This window comes from Terrapene carolina, unplaced genomic scaffold (genome assembly GCF_002925995.2).
Source record: "Terrapene carolina triunguis isolate 2854851 unplaced genomic scaffold, T_m_triunguis-2.0 Scaffold131, whole genome shotgun sequence".
Classification (NCBI taxonomy): Eukaryota; Metazoa; Chordata; order Testudines; family Emydidae; genus Terrapene; species Terrapene triunguis.
In genome coordinates this window covers 35,532,674-35,554,238 of record NW_020664482.1, presented here as the reverse complement: position 1 = coordinate 35,554,238, position 21,565 = coordinate 35,532,674, and the positions used below count along the sequence as shown (strand labels likewise).

Genomic DNA, 21,565 nt, shown 5'->3' with positions numbered 1-21,565 from the left:
ACTCAGGAGTCTGCAGCTAGTAATCTCCCATTAGATTCAGATAATTTTGCATGCCAATTGAACATAAATATTGCTATACTTCATCAGACCAGTGGTTATCTTAATAAAGTATCCTGTCCTTGACCTCAATACCAAATGCTTCAGAAAAATATGCAAGAATCACCCATCAAAAGGTGATTATGAAATAACGTGCAATAAGAAAAGTTCTTGCTAACCTCCCAACATTCACATGTTGGCTTATTCCCAGAAGCATAACTCTTCTAAAAAACTACATTTTTTTAAAAAATCCTCACTATAACTACTCTGGATATTTTTGTTAGCTGCATAAATGTCCAATACATTTTTTTTTAAATCCTGTAAGCTCTTGGCCTCAATCTTGGGGCAATGAATTCCACATGTGAATGTAAAATTCCCTTAATATTTTTAAAATTAATATTTGGTTGGGTTACTGGTAAGTTTCCTCTTCAGATTTCTCCCTCTTTCTTCCTGCAGCAATAATGTGACTGATAACTGAACAGGAAGTTCTGCAAAATGTTCATCAACTCCCATAAGTCTCTATTGAAACTGTCTGCCCTGGTCAGTCAGGCAGAGTCATATACTCTTGTCTTACCTAGACTAAATCTCAAACGTTTAAAATGTATACCAACAGAGGTTTAAAAAGTAAATTAATCGTGTAGGGAGATGAACAGTGATGGAACAGCAGCTCGTTTGTACGTGCTTTTTGTATTAGGTGAAGGAGAGGAGCTATATCCATCACATTCACAGGTGTGTGTGTTATTTTCCTGATAGCATTTCTCAGTTGAGGTCTCAGTTGCACAAGCTGGCCTTCCCCCTGGAGCCAAGATCTGTGATCTTGTGCTACATGTGAGGTGTTTTTTGTTTGTTTGTTGTTTTGTTTGGGGTTTTTTGTTTGTTTTTAATAAACTGAGATCTAAAATGGATTACTTGTCATTTCCCCTAACAACTGTAGGCAATACTATCTTGAGTTGTGGTCTTAATAGTTGTTACTAACTATGCATGGGCCTCTCTGATATTATCGAAGAGTGACTACCAAGAATAATGCCTCCTCCCAAAAAAAAAATCTAATAGGAAGTACTTTTCTTGCTGGGATCTTTCAAACTTACCCCACCACAAAATGCTCCAGAAAGAACTATATAACCAATGTAACACAGCAAATGATGATGAAAATTGGCAGCGGAGGGGGCAGAGGTTTCTGCTTGAGTCTATGATGGAATATGTGATGGAATATACAACTCCCTGTGAACTAGCCTCAGATTATGTTGCCTACTCTCCTGAGGAGATAGTTACACAAAATTTTGGTACTTTGAGACTCTTGAATCAAGAGCGAAGATTTGTGCAAAAAGGACTTCAGAGAAATATCCAGCCAGGACACAGACTAGCTTCATTCTTTCTATTCCCCTAACTACTTGGATACAAGTGATACACAATTAAACACTGGTATTTCAATCTGTTGTCTTTTTGATACACTTCTTTAAAAAAAAAAAAACTAAAATACCATCATCTTTACACTTTGGCTATTTCTCAATAGCTACAGTTTTTCATTTTGCAAAGCAATCATTCATAATACCTCCAAACACTGAAGCTAGTCAGGAAGGAATCAGTCATGCACTACACCTTCAGGAATATACTCGTTAGTGATTCAATAAGTTAGTCCCCACTGATCAATTTTGCTAGATTTATGGCTCACGGCCAAAAAAGGTCCTTGTCTTTCTTATTCATCACAAATGATTTAACACTTTCTCTTACCTTCCACATGGACTACTAAAACATGAGAGTAAATTCTAACGATTAAAATAGCAAAATGCATAAAACAGTTGTTTTAAATAACTTTATTGACTGATTGAGAGAATTACAGCAAATCTTTTTAGAGATATCTTAATACGTGAGACATATTAGAGCAGTGGTGCACAAACTTTTCAGGGTCGCGCCCCCCCCTTATGCCCATCTGTGCCCCCTTCCCACCTCCTCCCCCTAGCCAGGGCCAGGAGCGGGACCGTGTATGAGGGGGGACATGGCTGGGAATAAGGGGGCTGAGGCTGGGGCTGCAGCTTGGGGTGGGACATGGCCAGAGGCGGGGGCAGAGCTGCAGCTGGGCTGAGATGGGGGCTAGCAGCCAGGTGTGGCTCCACTCTCAGCTTTATCCCCAGCCTCGGCCCTGGGACGGGAACAGAGCTGTGGCCAGCAGGAGAGGCTGGGGGCTGGCACATGGCCAGGAGCGGAGCCACACTGAGGCTGAGGATGGGGCCAAGTGCAGGGCCAGGAGCCAGAGACGTGGCATGGGGAGGGACCGGAGCAGAAGCTGGGGGCAGGGGGGCCCCCCCCCCCCCCCCCCAAGGGGCCTCCCCCCGCCCCCCCCCCCCCCCCCCCCCCCATGTATCTCCACACCTCCTAGAGGGGAGCGCCTTATAGTTTGGGGACCTCTGTATTAGAGATATTTACATGCAAAATTTTACATTTACATGCGGAATTAATTGTCACAAAATTTGGGCCAAGAGCTTTTTGGACATTTATATGTCTAACAAGAATATCCAGAGTAGTAATAGTAAGGATTTAAAAAAAAAAAAAAAAGTTTTTAGAAGAGTTATGTTTCTGAGTGTAATCCAACATGCATCTGCTGAGAGGTTGGCAAGAACTTTAGGTCATTTACAATTGGCAGAATTCAATACATACATTATAACTCATAACCTTAAGTACTCAGTGACACTGTAACGCCAACAGACCCTGGTCGTTAACGGGCGGGATTGAACCCGAGACTTCTGGAGCTTAGAGCATAAGCCTCTATCGCATGAGCTAAATGCCAACTAGCTATTACCTAAGGCTGTAGAGCAGATTCATTAATTGCTCTCTAAGTGGTCTTGCTGTCACTAGATGGGACAGAACACCACACCCAGAAGGTGTATGGGTTACAACATCACTACCACTAATATATGTTAGTTATAGTAGGATCCAAATCCTTTCTGTGGAATAGTCCATAGAAGGAGTTGTCATCCTCGTAAAACTCCAAGTTTAAACCTGTGACGTTTCCACTACATTCTTTCACCTGAAAGGAAGGTTTTGTTGCTGCTTAAAGTGGATATGGAAAGCCTGGATCTTGGGGCATCGACACAGAAAGCCTCTGAGCTATTCCTTCCACTCTCTTACACCTGTGTGATACCTCTGAGACTACCTAACCCAGAGTTACCTCAGATCCTGATGAGTCATCCTTAAGCTACCTGGAAGCCTGAGTCCATTGACACAGCTACAACAATACTGCATAAGGCTGATCCCTGAGCCAGAGAACTTGATGAATCATCAGAAGGAATTACCAGCTGGTCTTGTGATGAGCCCCATACCATTCAACTAAACTCCAACTAATCCACAGGCAAGGACCCACCCATATGATCCAGAGGTAGATATATAGGTGCCTAAGGGAAGCAGTCTCTCCAGACTGCTCAATATCACTAGCTGGCCACAAACATTTCCACTGCCAGTAGTTTCAACAGACTGGCAGCCTGCTCCAGCTCCTGTCTTAGCTGGCGGCCCACAGACTATGACACCCTTTTCAATGGCCCACTAAGCAGCTGTGCTTTCATTAACTTCTTTCTGAATGGCTGCATGGCATTCCTACACATAGGTTGGTAGCAGCTGTGGAGAGAGTTGTTCCTGGAACAAACAACATTAATTTCCACCTAAAAGTCTGCTAGGTTGCTTGGGGAATATGATGGGGACAAACAATAAGTACACCTCTACCCCGATAGAACGCGACCCGATATAACACAAATTTGGATATAACGCGGTAAAGCAGCACTCCGGGGGGGGCGGGGCTGCGCACTCCGGCAGATCAAAGCAAGTTCGATATAACGCGGATTCACCTATAATGCAGTAAGATTTTTTGGATCGTTATATCGGGGTAGACGTGTAGATACAAACATGAATTACAAGAGCAAGAGTCTGAGTGTAGCATCAGCTATAGTAGTGTAGTATCCGTCATACATAGAAAGAAGTGGGCAAAGGTATGCTAGGGCTATATGTTTAAGTTTCGTAAAATGCACAAGGATCAAACTCTCTTCCTATACAAGGAAATGCAAACTCCAAAATTTTAAGATTAAATGTGAATGGAACACTTAATAAAAGAGCCATGGGGGGAAAGCAAAGAAATATAGGTGTAGTTGCACAGATATAGACATATAATAGGCACACATTCTTAAAGAAATTATGTTAATGAGATAAAATTGGAAACAATCCATAGTGGACATGTCTAGTCAGTTTATGAGACCAAAGTGGGTTTTTTTTTGTTTTCTGTTTCTAATAAACTATTGCAAAAATAATATAATGCAGATTAAAAGTCAGCCTTTTTCATTTAAGCTCATTATGCTGAAGTTCTAAACATCCTTTTTACTTTGAAATAGTTTATTTTAAATCTTGCTTCCAAATGGCCCATATAAATTCAGCTCATCAAACAGGAATGAGTATATTCCCACTCTGACATAACCACCACCACTTCTCAAGGCTGCACTTTATTTCACAGTAACATTAAATCACCAAAGCATACACTAAGCAACCAAACAAGCTCAGGACACATTCTTTCTATAATCATTGCTAATTTCACAAATGCCATATCTGAAATGTCTTGCCTTCAAAAGTACATGTTTTAGCTGAGAAGTAATGGGAACTAAACATTTATTACGAAGATTTTTTAAAAACTGTTTCTATAACCAGTCTTGGACTGTTAGGAAGGTATGTAGTGTTTGGTGTACAAGAATAATAGCATAGAAAGATAAAATGATTAAAAGCTACAGATCACAAAACAGCACTACAGTGAGATGAGTTTGATTGAAATGAACAACATTTGTCAAGAATGATCCGCTGCAGCATTTTAGCTGACTTGAATTCTTTGTTTTTATAATTCATTCCATAAAATGTCCATTGATCATGATATTGTATTATGCTGTGCATTTATTTGTTATGAGGTCGTTGTCTATCAAAATATCATCAAGAGATTGTCATTTCTTTAGTTGATCTATACTATATTTAAAATATGTGTGACGGCTTTAGTGAGAGCAGTTACAAAAGGGTTATTTCCCCACAGAGTTAGGGATGCTTCTGTTTATGTATTATGTTCTTTACATTTCACTACTTATAAGAATGGCAAAGAGCATTTCTTCTAAATTTCACTCTCTCTCACCACACACACACACACACACACCACTTAAGAGATGAATACGATAGGGCAGTAAGAGGACTTCTGGCAGATCCTGGAACTTTTTTCCCCAGGAGTAAAAATTATTTGGTCGGACATGTTGCAACGCAGGGTGTGGCAGGCAATTGTGAAGCCTCTCAGATGGACGAGACTAGAAAGTATTTAAAAGGGAGGTGGATAAATTTATAGGTGGCAGAGGGGCATCAGCAATTTCTCATGAGGACACAGCACCAGAATTATTCAGGTAGGATAATTTGTCAGACTTGGAGCTGCCATGTTTTTGGCAGTCATCAAAGGCGGCATTAGTAGGTGTCTGGGAGCACTGCTAGATAGTGGGAGGGAGAGGGGGGCAGGGAGCCAGCCCAGCTAATTACTGGCAACTCCTTGTGTTGAATGTTCAGTACAGGTATTCCATAGGAAGGGATATGGTGACCATATTAAATGGATTGGTAAGGAATTTAAAGGAGGTATTCCTTACAGGAGCAGAAACGGGAGGACGGGGAGCAGGGGTTCGTGGCACTTATAACTGGTATGGCAGAAAATCAATCCACCACCTCCTTTATAGTCCCCCTTTAACCCTCATTCGAGGGTGTGATGCTGGCAGACCAGGTGCCAACTCATGCCAAAGCTTCAGGCCAATTCACCTGTGTATTAGAATAGATCAAAATGATTTTTATATGTATAAGGATGTATTTGGTGTTTAAACTTACATGCATTTGTTTTCACTGATCTGTATCCTGTTATAATGTAATAGCAAACATTTACATTGCATTTACCCCTGTAACTATATAACCCATCAAATGAGAAAGAAGCCTTGTGTAATGGAAATGAAAAACTTCAGCAGGAAAGTGCTAATTTGTGCACATCTAAAGAAAAGTGGTCATTGTGTGTGATGATCAGAGATCAAAGACTCTAAACGTACTCCTCTCTCTCCACCCATCAAAGAAAGAGCCAGCATAAGTGGTGACCCTATCAGCTTGTTTTCTGTGATAAGAAGCTATCAGTATGGATTCAGGGAAAAATCCTGTGTCTCTGGACTGTTTGGATTCTAACAGGGCAGAATAATGCAACAACAAGAAAGAGATCCCCAGAATTATTCTGGGTAGCCCTGGGAGACTTTTGGGAAACTGGTAGATTACTACATCTCTTCCACCATTTGAAATTATAGACGTGACTCACCTGTACGTATATTTTACCTGCCTTAATTTCCCAATTACTCATTTCCTTTTCTGAGTTAATAAAATATATTTAGTTTACTATAGAATTGGCTACCAGCGTTATCTTTGGTATGAGATCTAGAATGCATCTTGACCTGGGTGAATGACTGGTCTCTTGGGAATGGGAGTAATCTGAAATATTTGTGATTTTTGGTATAAATGGCCATTTATCACTAAATCCAGTTTGTCTTGGTGGCAAAACAGACTCTCCAGTCTAAGGGAACTCTCTGTGACTCCAATATAAGGCTATTGTAGCATTTGGGGAGTTCACATTTGGTTCTATGTTGATGAAATCTAATTACAGAATACACCACCAGTTTGGGATTTCTGCTCTGTTTTTGACAATCTGCTCTGAGGTAGGCACTCATGGTCATGAGTCACTCCAGACAGTGTGAAAGACAGTGGTGAATTTGCCACTTAGCCAATGGGGCCCATGCCCAGGGACCCCAGCCAATTGGGGGCCCCGGAAAAACCAGGCGTCTGAGTGCCCCGAACCACTCTGTCTGCCCGGCGTTCCAGCTGGGGCACAGGGTCGGGGTGTAGGGGCTTGCTCCACTCCATCCGCCCAGTGCTCCAGCTGGGGAGTGGGAGCAGGTACTTGCTGGGTGGGCAGAGCACTGGGTGGAGGCGGAGCGGACGCCCTGACCCCACTCCCCAGAAGGAGCGCCAGGTGGAGCGGGGCAAGCCCCCACGCCCCAAACCCATTTCCCCGGCAGCAGTGTGGGGGGGACTGCAGACGGAAGGTATGGGGAGGGGCCCCCACTTGCTCTGACCCATGGATCCCACAAAACACTAATCTGCTCCTGGTGACAGAGGGTCCCAGCTGCGAGTTGGCTGGGGACGAGGATGAGTAAAGGGGGAGGGCTGAGAGCAGTCCCTCTCCCCATCATATGTAAATAATTAGGGAATCACCACCACTGTAGACTTTTATCTGCTGGATACTCCCAGATGTTTAGGAATGAAGTTGAAACCTAATTAAACAACACATGCAGTGTCTCCTGTCCTTCTGGCATAGCTGGATAATGTTTGCTGAGTATATATAAATATAAATATAAAGTATATAAATCATCGTAAGGTGGTAGAAGAGCATGGGGAAAATACACAGATTGTGCATGGACAAACAGCATGAAGAGGACAATGGAACTCTACAGGAGCACATGGGAGAGGAATGCAACTCTCCAGGGGGCTGGGAGAAAGGTGGGATGCATTAAAGCTCTGCAAGACAAGGGTGGGCCATATACAGGGGATGAAACATATCATTGCTGGTAGCTATCCATGTGCACATGACCTGATCTACACTGAAAATTTAGGTTGATATAGCCATAGAGCTTAGGGGTATAAAAATCCACACCTCTGAGCACCGTAGATATACTGACCTAACCCCCAGCGTAGATGCAGCCAAGTCACAGAAGAATACTTCTCTCAACCTAGCTACCTTCACTCATGAAGCTCTTATTCCTGCAGCCACAAAAAAACCCGTCCATTGCTGTACATTACAGGGTTATGCCAGTGTAGCTATGGTGCTATAACTATATTCCTCATACCTAAAATGTGGCCTAACTCTCAACACCAAGAGCTACTTTAACATTCTGATAAATCTCCCCAGCGAGCTACCAAACAAAAACAAAACAAAACAGATTGTAACCCTGGTAGTACCAGTATCCTTAAACTGTCATTCCTTTGGATGCAGCCATACCCGAATCAATTAAAATTTTAAAATATCTTAAATTTGCATATTGTACTTTGTGTAAAACACTGCTTCCTCACCAGCCTGGGGCATTAACAGCCACACCTTAGTCCCTCTTTTTTGGCTTCATTTATTGTCCAAAATGACCACAAACTCACAAAAGGCAAACAAAGCTTCCAGCTGGTGCTTTCTACCCAGCCATGACAGGAAGGGCTAACCTGGAGTCTTCCTTCATCAGTGACCACTGCAGGAGACTTCCCCTTCCTGCAGCTTCTTCCTGCAGTCACCCTCAATTAAGCCAATTGCTGTTTTTTATGATCACTCACTCCTTTCCCAGCTAGGTCTGATGATTGACCAGGGCTGACTAGGTCCAAACCTCCGGCACTTAGAGGGGCATGCCACCCATGTCAGAGAAGATGATGTTCTGCTTATTAAGGGACTAAACTTTTTTCTCAATATGTAACAGAGTTGGGCCAATATGTGAAACTATTTGATCCTGGGATATAACTTCAAAACTGTCCAGATACTTAATTAGAATACACAATTGATCTTAATACTTCATCTAAATGAAAATTGGAGCATCACATTTCCATTCACAAATAAGATGAATATTAAGCTAATTAGTCTATTGTAATAAGTAGCCTAATTACAAAATATTCCTTTTCTAAATGAATTTTAAACATCTAATTCTGACCTTTATTAGGTTTGATGGGTATATTGATAGGTCAATCAAAACCTTATTAATAATTAACATACCTAATTTGTACATAGAAATAGGTATACACATTTTTAAAAATCCATCTTTATTTTACCCTGTCTGTCCTCCTGTATTTATTTTTTAACATGTTCTTCCTAACAACAGCATTCAGATTATCATTAATCCAAGACACCCAGGAGTCTAGTCTGTCTATTCGGGTCACTAATCCAATGGGAAAATGAAACACCCTAAAAAGGAAGCTCCTTATCTGATTACAGATGCCAAAATTTTTCACTTTAACAAATTTTGATGCATTTTCTATTTGAATTTTCAGAATTTCAATGTTCAGAAATACAAACTATTCACTACATGCATAATCAAGACTAGGCACATTATAAGTAAAAAATATTTTTGCTACTAAGTTGTTGTGCTGTGCCTTTTTAATTCTCTCTAGCACTCTTTGAACATATTCCCCAGAATAAAGGTACAGCAGTGAACATAAAGAAAACAATTATCCTACACTTACTTTGGGTCTTTGAGATATTGTACATTCACATAAACCTCATGCACATGAGACCTAATTATTTTGACCAGCAGAGTCCATCAGGGCCACATATGAGCCCTGAGCCTCCTCATGACCCAGCTTAAGGCCATAAAGATGGGGCTGCAACCCTCCCTCTTCTCTTGTGTTCCTGGAAGACCACCTCTAAGGCTCCTAGATGGAGCAACCAGGTCACTTCTGTTTGCAACAAGCACTTGTGAAAATGCCCTGAAAAGGGAGGGGGAAAGATGTTGGTAAAGGGTGGGGAAAGGAATTGGATGGTATAGCCACAAGCAATGCAAGTCTAGCTCCCATTTATTGGCTGTAAAGTCCAACAATACACTATGAAATAATGCAAGGTGGCTTCTAAAGGACATACTCTACAGACTGTTGGTGCAGCTCTTGAATGTCACATCAATTCTGCTAAAACATCAAAGGAGAATGTTTGCAGAGGCTGAGGAAGGTTGACATTCTCTGCTGTACTTCCAGTGTTTCTTGGCAAGGTATTCAGGTTTCCTGTGGTAAGACAGCAGGCACTGTCTCAGTTGATGCTATGGTTGATGGCAGTATGGTTTATGGTAGGCCAGAGTGGTATAGATTCCTAGAGAGAGCAAAGTCACTTCGGAATATTTCAGGAAATGTAGCATTTTGTCAGTCCTCTTACTTTTTTGAGGGCTTGGAGCTGTTCAGCAAGTCCTCAGCCACAGCTTGTATTTGTGAGAGATACCCAAACCTTGGAGCCATAACGCTTTTCACACAGACTTGGTCACGGTGTCCGATGCATTCTTCACTGCTTCCAAGGACTGGCCCTCTTTTATAATGTCTTTGGGCTCCTCTGTGTTCGGATTAGAGGTTATTAACAAAGGGTGTTACTCTGTCGTATGCTAGAAAGTCAGATTTGTCCAGTAGAGCTTGGCAGTTGGCCATTGCAATTGTGTGATGCTAACAAGTATGATTTTCTCTCAAACAGGTCTAAAAAGGTCTTGTTCTTTGGTGTATTCTTGTCTAAGCATGGTTTTTCTTGGACAGCTGAGACAACTGATGATCCAGGTTTGGATGCTTATAAAAGTACTCCAACTCCCGAACTCCAAAAGGGGCACCTGGTAAATTTTTCTCAATGTTGACAATAGCGGCCAGCGTCTGCCACAAAGCTCTTACAAAAATTAATAGTCCCTCATTTATGGAGAAGACAATTCTAGCAGGGTCAACAGCAGAAAGAGTGGAGAAATATTTTTTAGATGATTGAAGTCTCAGCGCCTCCACACTGTCATCTATCTGCACGAACAACTCTCAAAATGCACTGAAATCTCCCAGAATCATTGATAGGTCACCATTTCATCTGGTGACCATGATAAGAGGTCCTTGGGAGGCGAGGGAGCAGAATGATGTGGCTACACTTCTGGGTCCCACTCTTCCTCATATTCCAGGGAAGCCACCGAGGAGGGACACCATTTCCTCTTCCTTAATGATGAGAATCAGCTCCTTGACACCTGAATGTGTGGACCCCAATACCTCAGTAGGGCCAGGGTGGTATCCTGTATGCAGATGGGTTGCTGGTGCGTTTCAAACTGTGCCAGTCTTGATGAGCCAGAGGGCTCTGTGGAAGTCCTCAAAGTTGAGGTTTCCCCAAGACCTCTTCCACTAGGTTCCCTAAGAATTCAGTCCAACTCTCGTCTCGTCACTCAGGTTCCTTAATCTTGCATACAGCAAATCTATGCTGAGTTAATAACACCCAAAGTGTGTGGGGAAGTACAGGGTGTACCACACATCCAAAGTTACAGAGCAAACTTCTTCCTTTATATAGTGTTTCACATAACACTGCATCTACTATATGTTGCATCACGTTTGGGGACTGGTCACATTGTAGGAACCAATCCCTGTACAGCACACACTGTCCATGCATGACTCACTCTTACCCCCCGGGGTATAACCTGGTACTGGGATACCACTGAGCCCTCTGACCCACCATCCTGGCCTCCCCTCTCACACTGTGCTGCTGTGACAAGCTACAAAGCCCTCCAAGCTTGCACTTTCACCAGCATTCTCACAGGTAGGGACACACGCAGCTGCAGTTACATGCAGGTCTCTAACCACCAGCCTCAGACCCCAGAGCCGTACCATAGAATCATAGAATATCTGGGTTGGAAAGGACCTCAGGAGGTCATCTAGTCCAACCCCCTGCTCAAAGCAGGACCAATTCCCAACTAAATCATCCCAGCCAGGCTTTGTCAAGCCGGGCCTTAAAAACCTCCAAGGAAGGAGATTCCACCACCTCCCTAGGTAACGCATTCCAGTGCTTCACCACCCTCCTAGTGAAACAGTGTTTCCTAATATCCAACCTAGACCTCCCCCACTGCAACTTGAGACCATTGCTCCTTGTTCTGTCATCTGCCACCACTGAGAACAGCCGAGCTCCATCCTCTTTGGAACCCTCCTTCAGGTAGTTGAAAGCAGCTATCAAATCCCCCCTCATTCTTCTCTTCTGGAGACTAAACAATCCCAGTTCCCTCAGCCTCTCCTCATAAGTCATGTGCTCCAGACCCCTAATAATTTTTGTTGCCCTCCTCTGGACTCTTTCCAATTTTTCCACATCCTTCTTGTAGTGTGGGGCCCAAAACAGGACACAGTACTCCAGATGAGGCCTCACCAATGTCGAATAAAGGGGAACGATCACGTTCCTCGATCTGCTGGGAATGCCCCTACTTATACAGCCCAAAATGCCATTAGCCTTCTTGGCAACAAGAGCACACTGTTGACTCATATCCAGCTTCTCGTCCACTGTGACCCCTAGGTCCTTTTCTGCAGAACTGCTACCTAGCCATTCGGTCCCTAGTCTGTAGCAGTGCATAGGATTCTTCCGTCCTAAGTGCAGGACTCTGCACTTGTCCTTGTTGAACCTCACCAGGTTTCTTTTGGCCCAATCCTCTAATTTGTCTAGGTCCCTCTGTATCCGATCCCTACCCTCCAGTGTATCTACCACGCCTCTCAGTTTAGTGTCATCTGCAAACTTGCTGAGAGTGCAGTCCACACCATCCTCCAGATCATTAATAAAGATATTAAACAAAACCGGCCCCGGGACCGACCCTTGGGGCACTCCGCTTGAAACCGGCTGCCAACTAGACATGGAGCCATTGATCACTACCCGTTGAGCCCGACGATCTAGCCAGCTTTCTATCCACTTTACAGTCCATTCATCCAGCCCATACTTCTTTAACTTGCCGGCAAGAATAGTGTGGGAGACCGTATCAAAAGCTTTGCTAAAGTCAAAGAATAACACATCCACTGCTTTCCCCTCATCCACAGAGCCAGTTATCTCATCATAGAAGGCAATTAGGTTAGTTAGGCACGACTTCCCCTTGGTGAATCCATGCTGACTGTTCCTGATCACTTTCCTCTCCTCTAAGTGCTTTAGAATTGATTCCTTGAGGACCTGCTCCATGATTTTTCCAGGGACTGAGGTGAGGCTGACTGGCCTGTAGTTCCCTGGATCCTCCTCCTTCCCTTTTTTAAAGATGGGCACTACATTAGCCTTTTTCCAGTCATCCGGGACCTCCCCCGATCGCCATGAGTTTTCAAAGATAATGGCCAATGGCTCTGCAATCACATCCGCCAACTCCTTTAGCACCCTCGGATGCAGCGCATCCGGCCCCATGGACCTGTGCTCGTCCAGTTTTTCTAAATAGTTCCGAACCACTTCTTTCTCCACAGAGGGCTGGTCACCTTCTCCCCATACTGTGCTGCCCAGTGCAGCAGTCTGGGAGCTGACCTTGTTTGTGAAGACAGAGGCAAAAAAATCATTGAGTACATTAGCTTTTTCCACATCCTCGGTCATTAGGTTGCCTCCCTCATTCACTAAGGGGCCCACACTTTCCTTGACTTTCTTCTTGTTGCTAACATACCTGAAGAAACCCTTCTTGTTACTCTTAACATCTCTTGCTAGCTGCAACTCCAAGTGTGATTTGGCCTTCCTGATTTCACTCCTGCATGCCTGAGCAATATTTTTATACTCCTCCCTGGTCATTTGTCCAATCTTCCACTTCTTGTAAGCTTCTTTTTTGCGTTTAAGATCAGCAAGGATTTCACTGTTTAGCCAAGCTGGTCGCCTGCCATATTTACTATTCTTTCTACACATCGGGATGGTTTGTTCCTGCAACCGCAATAAGGATTCTTTAAAATACAGCCAGCTCTCCTGGACCCCTTTGCCCTTCATGTTATTCTCCCAGGGGATCCTGCCCATCTGTTCCCTGAGGGAGTCAAAGTCTGCTTTTCTGAAGTCCAGGGTCCGTATTCTGCTGCTCTCCTTTCTTCCTTGTGTCAGGATCCTGAACTCAACCATCTCATGGTCACTGCCTCCCAGGTTCCCATCCACTTTTGCTTCCCCTACTAATTCTTCCCTGTTTGCGAGCAGCAGGTCAAGAAAAGCTCTGCCCCTAGTTGGTTCCTCCAGCACTTGCACCAGGAAATTGTCCCCTACACTTTCCAAAAACTTCCTGGATTGTCTGTGCACCACTATATTGCTCTCCCAGCAGATATCAGGGTGATTAAAGTCTCCCATGAGAACCACGGCCTGCGATCTAGCAACTTCTGTTAGTTGCCGGAAGAAAGCCTCGTCCACCTCATCCCCCTGGTCTGGTGGTCTATAGCAGACTCCGACCACGACATCACCCTTGTTGCTCACACTTCTCAACTTTATCGAGAGACTCTCAGGTTTTTCTGCAGTTTCATACCGGAGCTCTGAGCAGTCATACTCCTCTCTTACATACAACGCAACTCCCCCACCTTTTCTGCCCTACCTGTCCTTCCTGAACAGTTTATATCCATCCATGACAGTACTCCAGTCATGTGAGTTATCCCACCAAGTCTCTGTTATTCCAATCGCATCATAGTTCCCTGACTGTGCCAGGACTTCCAGTTCTCCCTGCTTGTTTCCCAGGCTTCTTGCATTTGTGTATAGGCACTTAAGATAACTCATCGATCATTCCTCTTTCTCAGTATGAGACAGGAGTCCTCCCCTCTTGCACTCTCCTGCTCATGCTTCCTCCCAGGATCCTATTTCCCCACTTACCTCAGGGCTTTGGTCTCCTTCCCCCGGTGAACCTAGTTTAAAGCCCTCCTCACTAGATTAGCCAGCCTGCTTGCGAAGATGCTCTTCCCTCTCTTCATTAGGTGGAGCCCGTCTTTGCCTAGCACTCCTCCTTCTTGGAACACCATCCCATGGTCGAAGAATCCAAAGCCTTCTCTCCGACACCACCTGCGTAGCCATTCGTTGACTTCCACGATTCGACAGTCTCTACCCAGGCCTTTTCCTTGCACAGGGAGGATGGACGAGAACACCACTTGCGCCTCAAACTCCTTTATCCTTCTTCCCAGAGCCACGTAGTCCTCAGTGATCCGCTCAAGGTCATTCTTGGCAGTATCATTGGTGCCCACGTGGAGAAGCAGGAAGGGGTAGTGATCCGAGGGCTTGATGAGTCTCGGCAGTCTCTCCGTCACATCATGTATCCTAGCTCCTGGCAAGCAGCAGACCTCTCGGTTTTCCCGGTCGGGGCGGCAGATAGATGACTCAGTCCCCCGGAGGAGGGAGTCCCCGACCACCACCACCCTCCTACCGTCCTGCCCTGGTCAAATCTGGCCAGTGTATGGGCTTAATACCCGGTCTGCCTCTCCCTCAATGTGAAGAGGACCGTGCACACTTGGGAAAATCTCAGCTTGGTTACCACCGGACACTTTAGTCAAACACACACTGGTTTGGATTAAAACATAAAATAAGTTTAATAACTACAAAATGATAGATTTTAAGTGATTATAAGTGACAGCAAACAGATCAAAGCAGATTACCTAGTAAATAAATACAACTGCAAACTGAACTTAACATACTAGATAGGTAGGATATGAATTAGCAAATTCTCACACTGAGTGATAAGCAGGCTGGCAGATTCTTAAGGCACAAGTTGCCTTTGCTTTGCAGCTTGGGTTTCCCAGGTTTTCATACACAGGCTAGAAATCCTTTTCAGGGCTAGCTTTAGGCACCGTGGGGCCCGATTCGAAGGAGCTGCCGCCGAAGTCCCGCCGCTGTCTTTGGCGGCAGCTCAATCGCTGCCGCAAAGGAAGGACCCTCCGCCGAAATGCCACCGAAGACAGCGGCAACAATTGAGCTGTTGATGACGACAGTCCCGGGACTTCGGCAGCAGCTCAATCAGCTGCTGGTGCCTTCGGCGGCACTTCGGCAGAGGGACCTTCCTCCACAGCAGCGATTGAGCTGTCGCCGAAGACAGTGGCGGGACTTCGGCGGCAGCTCCTTCGGGACATTGTAGGGCCCTCTTAGGGGCGCGGGGCCCGATTCCAGGGAATTGGCTGAATCACCCTAAAGCCGGCCCTGATCCTTTTAGCCTGGGACTATCACTTCCCCCAATTCAGTCTTTGTTCCTCAGGTCTTTCCAGGTGTGTTGTTGTAGGAAGAGTGTGGTACCATCATAATGTCATTTCCCCCTTTTATATCTTCTTTCCACTTGCTGGAAAGCTCTTTTGCTGTGGCCTGGGTCAAACAGTTCCCTTTGTGAAGTGCTATCTCTGAGAGGTTTCTATTGTAGACAGTTCCTGGGGTAATCCTTGTGCTTGTGTGCATTTTCTCAATAAGACATTAACATTGTTTGACCTTTTTACTGTTGTACCTGAAAGGCTGCTTGTGGGTGTTTTCAACCTCACAACATGTTTCAGCAACACATGCATAGCCAAACTTCATAACTTCACATACGATGACAGCACATACAATTCAACAGAATATTAATGTCTAGCAGATCAAGACTTTTAGAATGATACCTGACAAGGCATACTTTGTGCAAAACATATCCTAATTGTATGACAGTGGTGAATAAGGGGATGTCAGGGTGTCATAACCTCATTTTACATCCCAGGATTATCTTAGCCATTGTTATTTTGTCCTCTGAAAATGGTTCCCTGGGTGTTCCCCCCATCTTAGCTAGTACAGACATCTTGTTTCCAATTCGCTGATCCATTTAACTTCCTAATTCTTTCTCCCAAGAAATGAGGCCTCACTCTTGTCATGTCAAGCCAGGCCTACACTCAGTTGTTTCCACAGCATTGCCTGACCTTATAGGGGCTGATTCTCTGTTAGACACTGAGAAAAACATGATATAGTAAAAGGAGGAGTACACATCCTCCATGGGTGCCACCGATGGGTAGGATGCTTTTGGTGCCAAAGTCTGTGCCATGGACATCTTGGTGTCAAAGATTGCTCCAGTGCAGATTATGCCTCTCTCTAGGGAGGTGGTCTTGTACAGGGAGTTCTCTTCAGAGATCTCGACCAAATAGCCATTTAAATCAGTTTCAGGTATTGTATATTCAAGATTGAGGATTGTCCTGAAGGTTTTCAGAAGATGCAAGGGGTTTTTTTGTTTGTTTTGTTTTTTTGAAGAGTTTGCAAATGTTAGAATCTAGTCATATTGGACACAGGTTCCAATTTGCTGCCATAAGTGAGAGCTGAGGGTAGGTCATGGCCACCCTAGCCTTTATGTCTTCATAGAGGAGAATAAAGAAACAGGATACACAGCCTCGACAGACACTCCTGGTCAAAATAATTTGATCTTGTGCACATGCACAGCTACACTGGGATTCATGCTGACACATAACCAGAATAGTAGTAGTATTTACACTACTAAAATGTATGGTGGACAACAGAACAAAGTTTGGGCTTTTTTTTTATTTTCATGAAAAACAAGATACTAGAAAGTTTAACTGTAATGTCCTGATATTAGAGGTCTGGAGACAAATGCAGAAACACAACTACATAAAGACAGCCAGAATGAGGTGGGTGGAGTTTTTCAATAGCATTGAGTGGTAACTAGGATTTTATGGGAAAGAAATTACAAGTTAAGAGTATTTGACTGAACGGTTGATAGATTGAGTCAAAGGTAAATTGACCACACTGTTTGACCCAAAAAAACAAGGGGCATAAGAATGATTTTTGAAAATAAGTGAAATTTCAGACATCATACAATTAACAAAAGTGGGAAGCTAAATTCTGCTTTCACAATGGTATAAATCCACAACAACTCCCATCATCCCAGTTGAGTTACTCTAGATTTGCTCTAGTATAACAGCAGAATTTGTATCAATTTATATCAAATGGCATATTGTTCGGGAAATCCTCTCACCCAAAACATCACTTTATATGCTCAATAATCTTAGCAACAGTCTAATTGCATCATGACAAAATAAGATAACTACTCCAAGTACATCTTTGCAGAAATGGTGTACATCAAACTACAACAGCACCTAAACCCAGCATGAATGCACAAAGAGCAAATACTAATGACTTGCAACTGTGAATTAAAATGGTGTTACTCTAGGATGCTCTTCTGACCTGAATGGAGCGATAAGGGTAAGTAAACTTTCCTCTCAGTTCAACAACATTAACAATTCACGGAGGACAGTTTAGCACTACAGCATCACAGTGCCTGTCACAGGGTTACTTAAATATTTGTTGACATTATCAAACCTAATAAAAAATGTAAGCCTGAGAACTAACCCAATTGCTGCTTTTTAGAACAAAAAATAATGTGAGTTACATTGTCATTTATGTTGGCAATCCAGTCCAATTTGTAAACAATAAATTTCATACCAGCCAAGGTGCACAGTATCAAAATACAGAATATAAAAGGCATGTTATCTTTATGCAATCTGTCAAAGTCATGACTATCATCATCCAAGACAGGATGAATATATGGCATGCTATTAAGTGAAAATAACAAAAAATGAGCATATAATTAAAAATAGGTTGCATCAATTAATACAACCTCTAATACATTACAACCAGCTTTTCAGATTCATAACATGTATGTCACTAATACACTAGCAATGCATTTAACTTCATTTTCAGTACCATATTTATAGTTTTCCTTGAGCGTGTCAATCTATTAGTCTACCTATCTGGTTTTAAAAGGTTAACCAACTACTGGATCTGAAAAGTAATCTGTCTCTTCAAACACTATCAGATCTTGAGGCCTTTGTGATCATATCAACATTATTTTTTTTCCATTTTCGTTTTGATCAATGAAAGTTACTACACCTAATGTAAACTCTAAATACTATTAGTGAAATCAAATTTTTTTTTTTCTTTTCATTTTTCTAATTGGCCAGGAAAGCGAAACATAGCTTTAACTAATGTTATTCCAATCAGATTTTTCCAGTTTATATCTTGACTTAGCACAGATAACAGTTGTTGGCCATAACCACAAAACAGTAACAGTTTGAAGGGAAAAGGGTAAATTATTTTTGATTTAATAAACCAAATTATTAAAATGCAGGCAACTGTGAGAAAACTCATATCCATAGCTGACAGAGTACAAGGAACAAACAAGATTAAGAAAGGAAAAAAACCTAGAGTTTGGGGGGGAAAGGGTACAGTGATAAAGTCTGTTACCAAAGTCAGGTTGCAGGGGATTCCAGTCAATTAAATACCAAGAACGATGAGCTTTCTTGAAATTACAAGAAGGGTAAAAAAAGATTATATCAGAAAGTTGTCAGATGTAGTAGAGAGCACACTGCTAGCAAGCTATGTGATATTATATTAAATCGATGTGTGTATATAAATGTATGTATGCACATACAGACACAAACACTTCCCATATTGCAGTTAGATGAGTGAATATAAAGAACAGCCATATTTATAATAAGGCTGTATTAATTCAAAGCTTATTTACAGGCTAGGGCTGCGTGTCTGTGACTTTTGCAGTGGCCGGTGCGGCCGGCTCAGGGGCTGCTCGAATACTTGGGCAGCCCCTGGGCTAGCAGCAGTTTGGGTGTGGGAGGGGGATCAGGGCTGGGTCGGAGAGCAGGGTGGCACTTACCACGGGGGGTTGGGTGGACACTCTCCCTGGAAGCAGCCAGCATGTCCATGCAGCTCCTAGGCAGAGGGGTCAGGGGGCTCTGCGCTCTGCCCCTGCAGCTCCCATTGGCTGCAGTTCCCGGCCAATGGAAGCTGCAGAGCCAGAACTCGTGGCGAGGACAGCGTGCGGAGCCCCCCAGCCCTCCCTCCCCCTAGCAGCTGAAGAGACACGCGGAGCTGGGTAGGGAGCCTGCCAGTCCCACCAACTCTCCCCACCCTGCCAGCACCAGCAGGGGTCCCAGGCCACGCACGCTGCCCATTCCCCCCACCCCAGCACCAGTAGGGGTCCCACCACCACCCGCCTGCCCAAGAAGAGCACCTGCCGCCCCCCACCCAAGTTTTAGTTAGGGGTATATAATACAAGTCATGGACAGGTCACAGGCCATGAAACTTTGTTTACTGTCCATAACTTTTACTAAATATACACGTGACTAAAAAGTAGCCTTATCTATGGCTAATCCCAGGACCAGTAAGGCCTGGAATGAAGCAGACTCAAGGACACAGCTTCTGAGGGAAGAATGTTTCTGATTTTAAACAGAATCTACCTCTACGATAACCATGGGTTGATTAAAAAAAAAAAAAATACACACACAAACATGACAGTCACTGGCTCCAAAGGGAGCCTCCATCCTCCTGTGGTGAAAGTATGGGAGCTTTAACACATTAAAACATATCAAGTTGGAATGTGTGGCTTACACACTGAAAATAATTTAAGAGAGACACAGAAGATCCTTAGGGAAGACCTCATGGAAACTGTGGGACGACTTTCTCTGTGTTGTCACTGGAACGTAAAGATTTTGCATTAAGTAGTTTCCTTTTATATACTTTTGCACAGAAAAGGAGCAACCAGGGCCATTTTTTTTTTTTTTTAGCTTGTAAAAAAAATATAGCGAACTACTCAACTGTATTAAGGTGTGTCTCAAAACAATTGACCTACTTTTTGAAAACTATGCCTTCAGACACTGATAAATAGAATCAACCTGAACTAATCCTTTTCTTGAGGTTGTGTGTTCCCTTTACCTCTCTCCTCCAACCACAGGGTCCTCCTGAACCCCCTCCCCAGATTACCTTTGAATTTGCTCCTGTATAGATTGGTCTCTCCAAAAGGGATGACATTTTAGAACTAGGCCATTTATTAAAAAGCTAGAAAATATCTGAAAAGTCACTAAACATTTTCCAATTCCTATATTTAAAAAAGCTACATCTGATCAGGCCAAATGTTTTTCCTTTGCCTCAACATCTGAGAAATGTTGTGAGGATTGACTTACTTATTTTTGGTGCAGTCAAACTGGGCGCCAAAACTGAACTTCTAATGCAGCGGTTTCCAAACTGTGGATCGGGACCCCAAAGTGAGTTGCAACCCCATTTTAATGGGTCGCCAGGGCCAGCATTAGACTTGCTGGGACTCAGGTCTGAAGCTGAAGACTGAGCTCCAGCCCCACCTGCGGCAATGGTGCTTAGGCTGCAGCCCCCTCTTCCCCCACCCAGGGGTCATGTACTAACTTTATTGTCAGAAGAGGGGTCGCGGTGCAATGAAGTTTGAGAACCCCTGTTCTAATGGATAGCTGGTTACAACCTTTTCCTAGGAGAGACTACTATCTCTAGCCAAAATTGCATAGTTATTTTTGTGACAATCCGATTTACTGCATATATAGCAATTGAACTACACACTTTTTACAAAACACTTCTGGCTAGTACTTTTGGGACTTAAACTTTACTATGTAACTTATACTATATTTGAACATTTGATTTAGAGATGAGACCTAGTCACAAAGGGACACATTTTGATTTTCTTATTTCAGTCATACTTTGTGTCCCCATTGGGACTACTTTTTGGAGACAAGTGCTGCTACTCAATATGAGTAACGTCAGAATCTATCCCAGAATTTGGATCCAGATCTGAAATTTCCCCAACTGCAGAGGTTTTACTAGGTTTTGGATTCAGGCCCACAATTTATCTGAATAAACAAACCCAGTGAACTCAAAATTTATTGATTCTTCTTAATAAGAAATCTTGGATCTCTGCTCAAGTTCCACTCTTTTTAGTAGCAAAATGATATATGTTACAAATATATGAGCATGAGTAGCCTAATTTTTTATTGCAAGATGAGAGCGGAATATCTGAACTGAGAAATAATACATAGGGTAGCTCTTTCAATTGCCAGTACAGTCTCTTAGATATTAAGTACAAACAACAAACGGGCGAAAAAAATCATCAGTCGATGACTCTGCATAAATGAATCCTTAAGTCGTCCTAAAATATACCTCTTCTGCTCTATTATTTATCAACAGCACTCCACTGTCAATCAGCAGAGA

The 21,565-nt window shown here is 43.3% G+C and overlaps 1 protein-coding gene across 1 annotated transcript in view; it reads right to left on the bottom strand.

The window, feature by feature from the left end:
- DIAPH2 (diaphanous related formin 2) overlaps window positions 1-21,565 on the bottom strand; it is an 887,225-nt gene that overhangs the window by 471,866 nt on the left and 393,794 nt on the right. The window lies entirely within an intron of this gene.